The sequence below is a fragment of the Hyla sarda genome, chromosome 8 (genome assembly GCF_029499605.1).
Source record: "Hyla sarda isolate aHylSar1 chromosome 8, aHylSar1.hap1, whole genome shotgun sequence".
Lineage (NCBI taxonomy): Eukaryota > Metazoa > Chordata > Amphibia > Anura > Hylidae > Hyla > Hyla sarda.
The window spans coordinates 217,494,303-217,503,907 of NC_079196.1; positions in this window are offsets into that span (position 1 = coordinate 217,494,303).

Genomic DNA, 9,605 nt, shown 5'->3' on the forward strand with positions numbered 1-9,605 from the left:
CTGAGTCACAGCTTTCTTAGAGACTATTCCATCTTGGAAAGTCCGGACGTCGATGAAGAAGAGGACTAACTCCCCTCTACTTCCCAAACCTCCCCATATCTTTGCCGAGTAGTTTGGCCCTGTGATCCGCCCTTCCTTACCCCCATAGATCCCACACCCCGTCCCCTTCACAGAGTGTAATGTGATGTTTTTATTTTTTTCCCAACATTGTTTCTTCGATAATGAGTGATGGAAAGGAATGTTAGTGTAGCATGTGGTAAAGTGTATAGCTTAGCGGAAGAACAGAAAAAGGACGGTCTAAGAGGCGCTGCTTGCGTAATGGACAAGAAAGGACCAAGGCTCAAACAGGACAACGTATTTTGTCTATTGCACAATAAGGATGTCTAAAACTTAGGGACCCTGTGCTGTATATTGTACCGTAATGCTTTGTGTGATTGTAATGGATTGTATGACTTGTAATGACGACTGAATGATCAATAAAGTTCTTTCAATATCTTCCCAATGTCCCATCACCCAAGACGTTGTCTATGCCATACCATCTATAGTCCTGCTAAAGACTGTGGCCACATGTCACAGTCATGCCCAATCGTGATGTCCCAGCCATGCAAGTCTATGGGAGGGGGCGTGACAGCCGTCACGCTGCCTCCCATAAACTTTCATTGAGGGGGCATGGCCATGACGTCACAAGCGTGGCGTGGCTGTGACATCACGAGCCTCCCACACTGCCCCCGATGCTCTAAACAAACGCTGGGCGCAGCAGGGAGCTCACAGGGGTCCCCGGCGTTGGATAGAGTATAAGATGTCTAGGGGCGGAGTACATTTCCATATTGACCCAAAATGCATTGTCAACCTTCCCTTCCTCACCAACCAAAATGTGCTTCCATTTATAGGTCTTCAACTTTTCAATGTCATGGTCGTTATGGCCTTCAATTGTACTTACTGTTCCCCACTCCAGCACCAGATCTTTACTCTCAGCCTTGACCCCAATCATCATTCTCGTTCGGTTCCCCCACAATATTGCTGCTTGTCTCTGCTCCAGTACAGCAGTCCATTACCACTCCCTGTGCCCATGTCAGGATAGGAAGGAGACTAGCCCTCCAGAGGACATTAGGCAAGGGGGCACATTCGAAAAGAACCTGAATTGCAGAATGCTGCTTGGTGACAAAGAGGTTTCCATCCTAGCTTTGTTATGCAATGTTGCACTTCTGAGACTGTTCTTGATCTTGGCTCTGTTCCTGACCTCATTCCTGGTAATTTCCTTGGATATTTTATCTTCTACTCATAGTACTTTCCTGGTTCTTGACCTCAGCCTTAATCCTGGCTTCACTTCTGTCATGCTCTTGTGCATGTATTGGCTGATCCTATGCCTCCTGTGCATCTATTGGCTGATTCTATGCCTCTTGTGCATGTATTGGCTGATCCTATGCCTCTTGTGCATGTATTGGCTGATCCTATGCCTCCTGTGCATGTATTGGCTGATCCTATGCCTCTTGTGCATGTATTGGCTGATCCTATGCCTCTTGTGCATGTATTGGCTGATCTATGCCTCTTGTGCATGTATTGGCTGATCTTATGCCTCTCGTGCATGTATTGGCTGATCCTATGCCTCTTGTGCATGTATTGGCTGATCCTATGCCTCTTGTGCATGTATTGGCTGATCTATGCCTCTTGTGCATGTATTGGCTGATCTATGCCTCTTGTGCATGTATTGGCTGATCCTATGCCTCTTGTGCATGTATTGGCTGATCCTATGCCTCTTAATTATGTATTGGCTGATTCTATGCCTGCAGATTTGACCTGCTTCTTTCAACGTGATTCTGCCTCCCTCCCATCCAATCTAAGACTATTTGTTAATCATAACTTGGGGATTCTTAAAAGTCCAAATGTTTATATAGAGGATGAAGGAGTTTATAAATAGTCAGGGTCTGAGTAAAACCTCCACCGGTGTTATTTTCTACTGTTCAGTGCTTCTTGCTTTCGTATAGTCACAAAGTAAATGCACACTCATTTATATGAGTGGCCTGACACCATGAGCTCCTTGAAGGGTTTATCCACTTTGGACAATTCCTTCGTTAGAAGAGTTTACTGCAAATAAGTGTTCCTGTGATGGGACTTCTAGTAAGCAGCCATAACTTGGCTGTACGTGCTCCATTTCCATGCAGCGCTACCACAGGAGAAATTAAGTATTACACACCTTATTTACTAAGCTGAAACCAACACGTTTCATCAGGTTTTCGGACAAAAAAACGTGTGCCTAAAAAAAGCAGACAATTTCGGAAATCACTCTGAGTGTTTTAGAAATTCCTACAAAGGGGCATGGCTTCTCCGAAAAGGAGCGTAACCCGAAATTTTCCAGAAAACCCACAGTTTATTGTCCGAAACCCGAGAAAAAAAACCAGAGAAGAGTGATTTTAGAAAAACCAACGGCCAGAGGCTGGTTTAAAAACTGGTAAAATGGAGTGTTTTTTCCCAAGCATAAATATTTGGGCTAATATGCTTAAATAATGTTAAACTAAATATATTCTGTAGTTAATTTTATAAATTTTCCAAAAAGTGCATCCAAGTGTGAATAAATTGGCCCTAAATTAGTATATAAAATTCTGTTGTGTTTGGATGTTTGTATTGTGTTTATCTGTGTTTCATTTATTATTTCTTGCACAGCTGTATTCCTTGTTTTTGCCACAGAATTCACTTGCATTCTATTTCAACCTGGTCTTCCACCAACATTTTTTTCTCCGCTGGTGTGAAACGTTGTTTGCGACCGCCATCATCGGGGGAAGGAAATCCTCATCTCAGTCATCCCCTTCATCATCTTCCGAGTCAGGAGGCACTGCAACTTGACTGGAAAGATTACCTTGGCTTTAAGGTAAAGGCGTACTCGTAAAAACAAAAGGAAAAATAGCCAGCACAACAACCTAATACACAGGTGCCCGCTGCTGTGGCAAATACAAAATGTACAAACAAGAAAGTTGCAACAGCACTCTAGGTCAAAAATGGAGGCTCTTAGCGCACTTTTTGATCAAAATGTGTGGGGGGGACACATTTTGATCAAAAAGTGCGCTAAGAGCCTCCATTTTTTGACCTAGAGTGCTGTTGCAGCTTTTTTGTTTGTACATAAAGGCGTACTCGTGCATGGTAGGGGGGAAGTTGGATGCTGAGGGGTATCTTCCCCATCCTGGGGAAAATGGCTTCTTAGGAATTCTGAGAAGGCATTTGAATAAAAGTGATGTAGAGTGCGGAATCCCATAAAAGTCTATGGGCTTTAATTTGAAGCGGAATCAAGCAGAAATTCCGCCCGTGTGAATAGACCCTTCGTGAAACTTTTTACAATCTTGTTGCAATCCACAATATTTGTACATCCAGAACACACTACATTTTGCTATCTAAAGATGACAATGGAATATTAGCATATGCAGATTTCTGTGCAATACTGTAGGTGGACATTTTTCCTTACACTGACTCTAATGGCCCTAAAGGTTTGTTAAAACAAGATAGAAGAGCGCTCCATAGTGTAAAAACGCCTCTGTAAGGTTCAAAGTGATTGATGTGAAAACTCTTACCAGAGGCGGTTGTGTGGACTCACACACAACAATGGTTAGCGTGGGTGAGCAAGTAAACCCCGTCTGCAGCCTCCCCAACCTTGAAGGATATAGTGAATGATGACTTCCAAAGGGCGGTGGGTGATTTTCGGCGCTGACCAGAAGAAGACATGTCTGGTAAGTAAAAAGGATTTATTCAAATGCAACGCGTTTCACCGCACTTGCGCAGCGAAACGCGTTGCATTTGAATAGATCCTTTTTACTTAACGGACGTGTCTTCTCCTGGTCAGCACCGCAAATCACCCACCGCCCTTTGGAAGTCAGTATTCACTAAAGGTTTGTTGACAGGTGGAAGTTGGCAAACCCATCTATAGGCCTGAACATTATTTTCTTCCATAGCTTCTGGGGCAGTGTGTTGTATACTGCTAGGTCCACTTGCTCTGTTCCTCAGAATGTATGTGTAACAGAGCTGGAACTCCCACCGGACTCAACAAGGTCACATCAACCCCCATTTACCAACTAAGAGAGTCACAGCAAACCGATACCCTGAGATAACATCAGAGATTGCCATTTTCTAATTATACTGAGTCCATTCCCTGAATAACAACATGTTGTGGGTTATCTGAGAACGAAAAAAATAACATTGGGATTAAGAAGGTGAGCGAGACCTTCTTATGACCTGACCTATTTCATGACCTGACTGATCAAACATACAATTCATCCAAAAACTTTTCAAGTTGTTACTAACAAAATATCAAACAAGGTTTAGAGGCTTGTAGCTTTTACCTTGTTTGAATATATAAGAATATAACTACTATAATACTGCTCCTATATACAAGAATATAACTACTATAACACTGCTCCTATATACAAGAATATAACTACTATAATACTGCCCCTATATACAAGAATATAACTACTATAATACTGCTCCTATGTACAAGAATATAACTACTATAATACTGCTTCTATATACAAGAATATAACTACTATGATACTGCCCCTATATACAAGAATATAACTACTATAATACTGCCTCCTATATACAAGAATATAACTACTATAATACTGCCTCCTATATACAAGAATATAACTACTATAATACTGCTCCTATATACAAGAATATAACTACTATAATACTGCCCCTATATACAAGAATATAACTACTATAATACTGCCTCCTATATACAAGAATATAACTACTATAATACTGCCTCCTATATACAAGAATATAACTACTATAATACTGCTCCTATATACAAGAATATAACTACTATAATACTGCCCCTATATACAAGAATATAACTACTATAATACTGCTCCCATATACAAGTATATAACTACTATAATACTGCCTCCTATGTACAAGAATATAACTACTATAATACTGCCTTTATAATACTGCCTCCTTTATACAAGAATATAATTACTATAATACAGCTCCTATGTACAGTCATGGCCATAAATGTTGGCACCCCTGACATCTTTCTAGAAAATGAAGTATTTCTCACAGAAAAGGATTGCAGTAACACATGTTTTGCTGTACACATGTTTATTCCCTTTGTGTGTATTGGAACTGAACCAAAAAAGGGAGGAAAAAAAGCAAATTGGACATAATGTCACCAAACTCCAAAAATGGTCTGGACAAATTATTGGCACCCTTTCAAAATTGTGTAAAAATAAGATTGTTTCAAGCATGTGATGCTCCTTTAAACTCACCTGGGGCAAGTAACAGGTGTGGGCAATATAAAAATCACATCTGAAAGCAGATAAAAAGGAGAGAAGTTCACTTAGTCGTTGTATTGTGTGTCTGTGTTTGCCACACTAAGCATAGACAACAGAAAGAGGAGAAGAGGACTTGAGAACCAAAATTGTTGAAAAATATAAACAATCTCAAGGTTACAAGTCCATCTCCAGAGATCTAGATTTGCCTTTGTCCACAGTGCACAACATTATCAAGAAGTTTACAACCCATGGCACTGATGAAAGGTTGATGTCAATGCAGGATAGTCCGGATGGTGGATAAGCAGCCCCAAACAAGTTCCAAAGATATTCAAGCAGTCCTGCAGGCTCAGGGAGCATCAGTGTCAGCACAAACTATCCGTCGACATTTAAATTAAATGAAATGCTATGGCAGGAGACCCAGGAGGACCCCACTATGGAGGAGACCCAAGAGGACCCCACTGCTGACACAGAGACATAAAAAAGCAAGACTACATTTTGCCAAAATGAACTTGAGTAACCAAAATCCTTCTGGGAAAACGTCTTGTGGACAGATGTGACCAAGATAGAGCTTTTGGTAAAGCACATCATTCTACTGTTTACTGAAAACAAAATGAGGTCTACAAAGAAAAGAATACAGTACCTACAGTGAAATATGGTGGAGGTCAATGATGTTTTGGGTTGTTTTGCTGCCCCTGGCACTGGGGGCCTTGAATGTGTACAAGGCATCATGAAATCTGAGGATTACCAATGGATTTTCGGTCGCACTGTACAGCCCAGTGTCAGAAAGCTGGGTTTGTGTCCGAGATCTTGGGTCTTCCAGCAGGACAATGGACTCCAAACATACGTCAAAAAGCCCCCAGAAAAGGATGGCAACAAAGCGCTGGAGAGTTCTGAAGTGGCAGCAATGAGTCCAGATCTAAATCCTATTGATCACCTGTGGAGAGATCTTAAAATTGCTGTTGGGAAAAGGCGCCTTCCAATAAGAGAGACCTGGAGCAGTTTGCAAAGGAAGAGTGGTCCAACATCCCGACTGAGAGGTGTAAGAAGCTTATTGATGGTTATAGGAAGCTACTGATTTCAGTTATTTTTTTCCAAAGGGTATGCAACCAAATATTACGTTAAGGATGCCAATAATTTTGTCCAGACCATTTTTGGAGTTTGGTGACGATATGTCCAATTTGCTTGTTTTCCTCCCTTTTTTAGTTTAGTTCCAATACACTCAAAGGGAATAAACATGTGTACAGCAAAACATGTGTTACTGCAATCCTTTTCTGTGAGAAATACTTCATTTCCTTGAAAAATTTCAGGGATGCCAACATTTATGGCCATGACTGTATAAGAATATAACTATGTAAAAAATGAAGAGATGTCCAGTGCATAACTACTATAATACTGCTCCTAAGTACAAAATTATAACTACTATATTACTGCTCCTTTATACAAGAATATAACTGTCACGTACCGGCAGGACTGGTAGTGGATCCTCTGGACCAGTGAGGCGATGACGCGGGTTTTACCAGAGGACCGGTTCTAAGTGGTTACTGGTTTTCACCAGAGCCCGCCGCAAGGTGGGATGGACTTGCTGCGGCGGTAACCACCAGGTGGTATCCTCCAGTAGCAACTCGACCGCACTGGTAGCTGATAAGGCGTGGTACACAAGGACTAGGCAGAGGCGAGGTCAGACGTAGTAGAAGGTCAGGGGAGGCAGCGAAGTTCGTAGTCAGGGGCAACAGCAGAAGGTCTGGGTACACAGGCTAGGGAACACACTATACATTTTCTCAGGGCACAAGGCAACAAGATCCGGCAGGGATAGGAAGGGGAAGTGAGTTTATATAGTGTAGGGAGGTGATTGAACTGATTGGGCCAGGCACCAATTAGCGGTGCGTTGGCCCTTTAAATCTTAGAAAGCCAGCGCGCGCGCCCTAGGGAGCGGGGCCGCGCGCGCCGGGACGAGACAGACGGAGGAGGAGGGTGAGTAGAACGGGGCACGATCTGTGAGCGGGCATGACCCGCCACACGGATCGCGTTCCCGCCGGTATGAACACAGCAGCGCTCGCGGTCATAGACAGAGACTGGAGCACTGCTGTTAACAAGATGCCGCGAGCGCTCCGGGAAAGCCGCGGGACCCGGAGCGCTCGGCGTAACAGTACCCCCCCCCCTTAGGTCTCCCCCTCTTTTTGGAGTCCAGGAATCTATGGATGAGCTCCTTGTCGAGGATATTGTCCTCGGGCTCCCAAGACCTCTCTTCGGGGCCACAATTCTCCCAGTCAACAAAATTTTTTTTTTTACCTCTGACGACCTTGGAGGCAAGGATTTCTTTTACCGAGAAGACGTCAGAGGAGCCAGAGACAGGAACAGGAATGGAGACCTTGGAGGAAAAGATTAAGAATGAGAGGTTTGAGAAGGGAAACATGGAATGAAAGGAATTAGGAATACGAAGAGAAGGAGGAAGATGGAGCTTGTAGGAGACAGAGTTGATTTGACTTTTGACTCTAAATGGCCAGAGGTAACGTGGACCCAGCTTGTAGCTAGGGACACGAAACCGAATATACTTGGCAGAGAGCCACACTTGGTCACCAGGGGCAAAGACAGGAGGAGTTCTTCTCTTCTTATCCGCATGTTTCTTCATTCGAGAAGAGGCCAGTGAGAGCGACTTTTGAGTCTCTTTCCAAATCGAGGAAAAGTCCCAGGTCAATTCATCTACGGCAGGAACACCAGATGAAGTGGGAATGGGGAGGGGGGGAAGCAGGTGACGGCCGTACACTACAAAGAATGGAGACTTGGCGGATGACTCAGAGTCTTTGAAATTGTATGAGAATTCAGCCCAGGGTAACAGGTCGACCCAATCGTCTTGGCGGGAGGAGACAAAATGTCGCAGGTAGTCACCAAGGATCTGGTTCACTCTCTCCACTTGTCCATTGGACTGCGGGTGGTAGGCGGAGGAAAAATTCTATGTAATATTTAATTGGGTGCAGAGTGCTCTCCAGAATTTTGAGATGAGACAATATGGTTAGGCAGTCCGTGGAGACGGAAAATGTGCAAAAAGAATTGCTTCGCCAACTGTGGCGCAGAAGGGAGACCAGGAAGCGGGACAAAATGAGCCATTTTCGAGAATCCATCAACGATCACCCAAATGACAGTGTTGCCATGGGATACAGGAAGGTCAGTGACGAAATCCATCGCTATGTGTGACCAAGGCTGTTCGGGCACCGGCAGAGGAAGGAGAAGACCCGCAGGTTTCTGGCGAGGAGTCTTGTCACGTGCACAGACAGCACAGGATCGTACGAACTCAGTCACATCTTTTTCAAAGGCAGGCCACCAATAGTGTCTGGCAATCAACTGAATGGATTTCTTGATTCCAGCGTGACCCGCCAAGTGGGAGGATTGACCCCATTTGAGAGTCTGGAGGCGAAGACATGGAGGGACATAAGTTTTTCCTGGAGGAACTGCCACCAGATAAGCAGGGGCAGCAGAGATCAGACACTCAGGAGGGATGATGTGTTGGGGAGAGGCTTCAGCTTCCGTGGCATCGGTGGAACGTGATAGGGCATCCGCCCTGACATTCTTGTCTGCAGGACGAAAATGGATCTGGAAATTGAAGCGGGCAAAGAACAACGACCACCTGGTCTGGCGAGGATTTAAGCGCTGGGCGTACTGTAGGTAGGACAGATTCTTGTGGTCAGTGTAGATGGTGATAGAGTGAAGGGATCCTTCCAGGAGATGTCTCCACTCCTCTAGTGCCAACTTAATGGCCAGCAATTCGCGGTCACCAATAGCGTAGTTCCTTTCAGGAGGAGAAAAAGTTTTAGAGAAAAAACCGCAAGTGACATTTTTTTCCTTTAGTGGTTTTTTGAAGAAGGACCGCCCCGGCTTCTACCGAAGAGGCGTCTACCTCAAGGAAGAATGGTTTCAGAGGATCGTGTCTAGTCAAGACTGGGGTAGAGGCGAAGGCGGCCTTAAGGCGGGTAAAAGCTTCTTCCGCTTGGGGAGACCAGGATCTCGGATTCGCATCTTTCTTTGTCAGTGCCACAATAGGAGCCACGACAGTGGAGAAGTGGAGGATGAACTGACGGTAGTAATTAGCGAATCCGAGGAAGCGCTGGATAGAGCGAAGTCCCGAGGGGCGTGGCCAATCCAAGACCGCAGAGAGCTTGTCGGGGTCCATTTGAAGACCTTGTCCTGAGACCAGGTATCCCAGGAAAGGAAGACAGCTACGTTCAAAGAGACACTTTTCAATTTTGGCGTAGAGATGGTTAACACGGAGGCGCTGGAGCACTTGACAAACATGGAGGTGGTGTTCCTGTAGGTTGGAGGAGAAGATTAGTATGTTATCACGGTAGA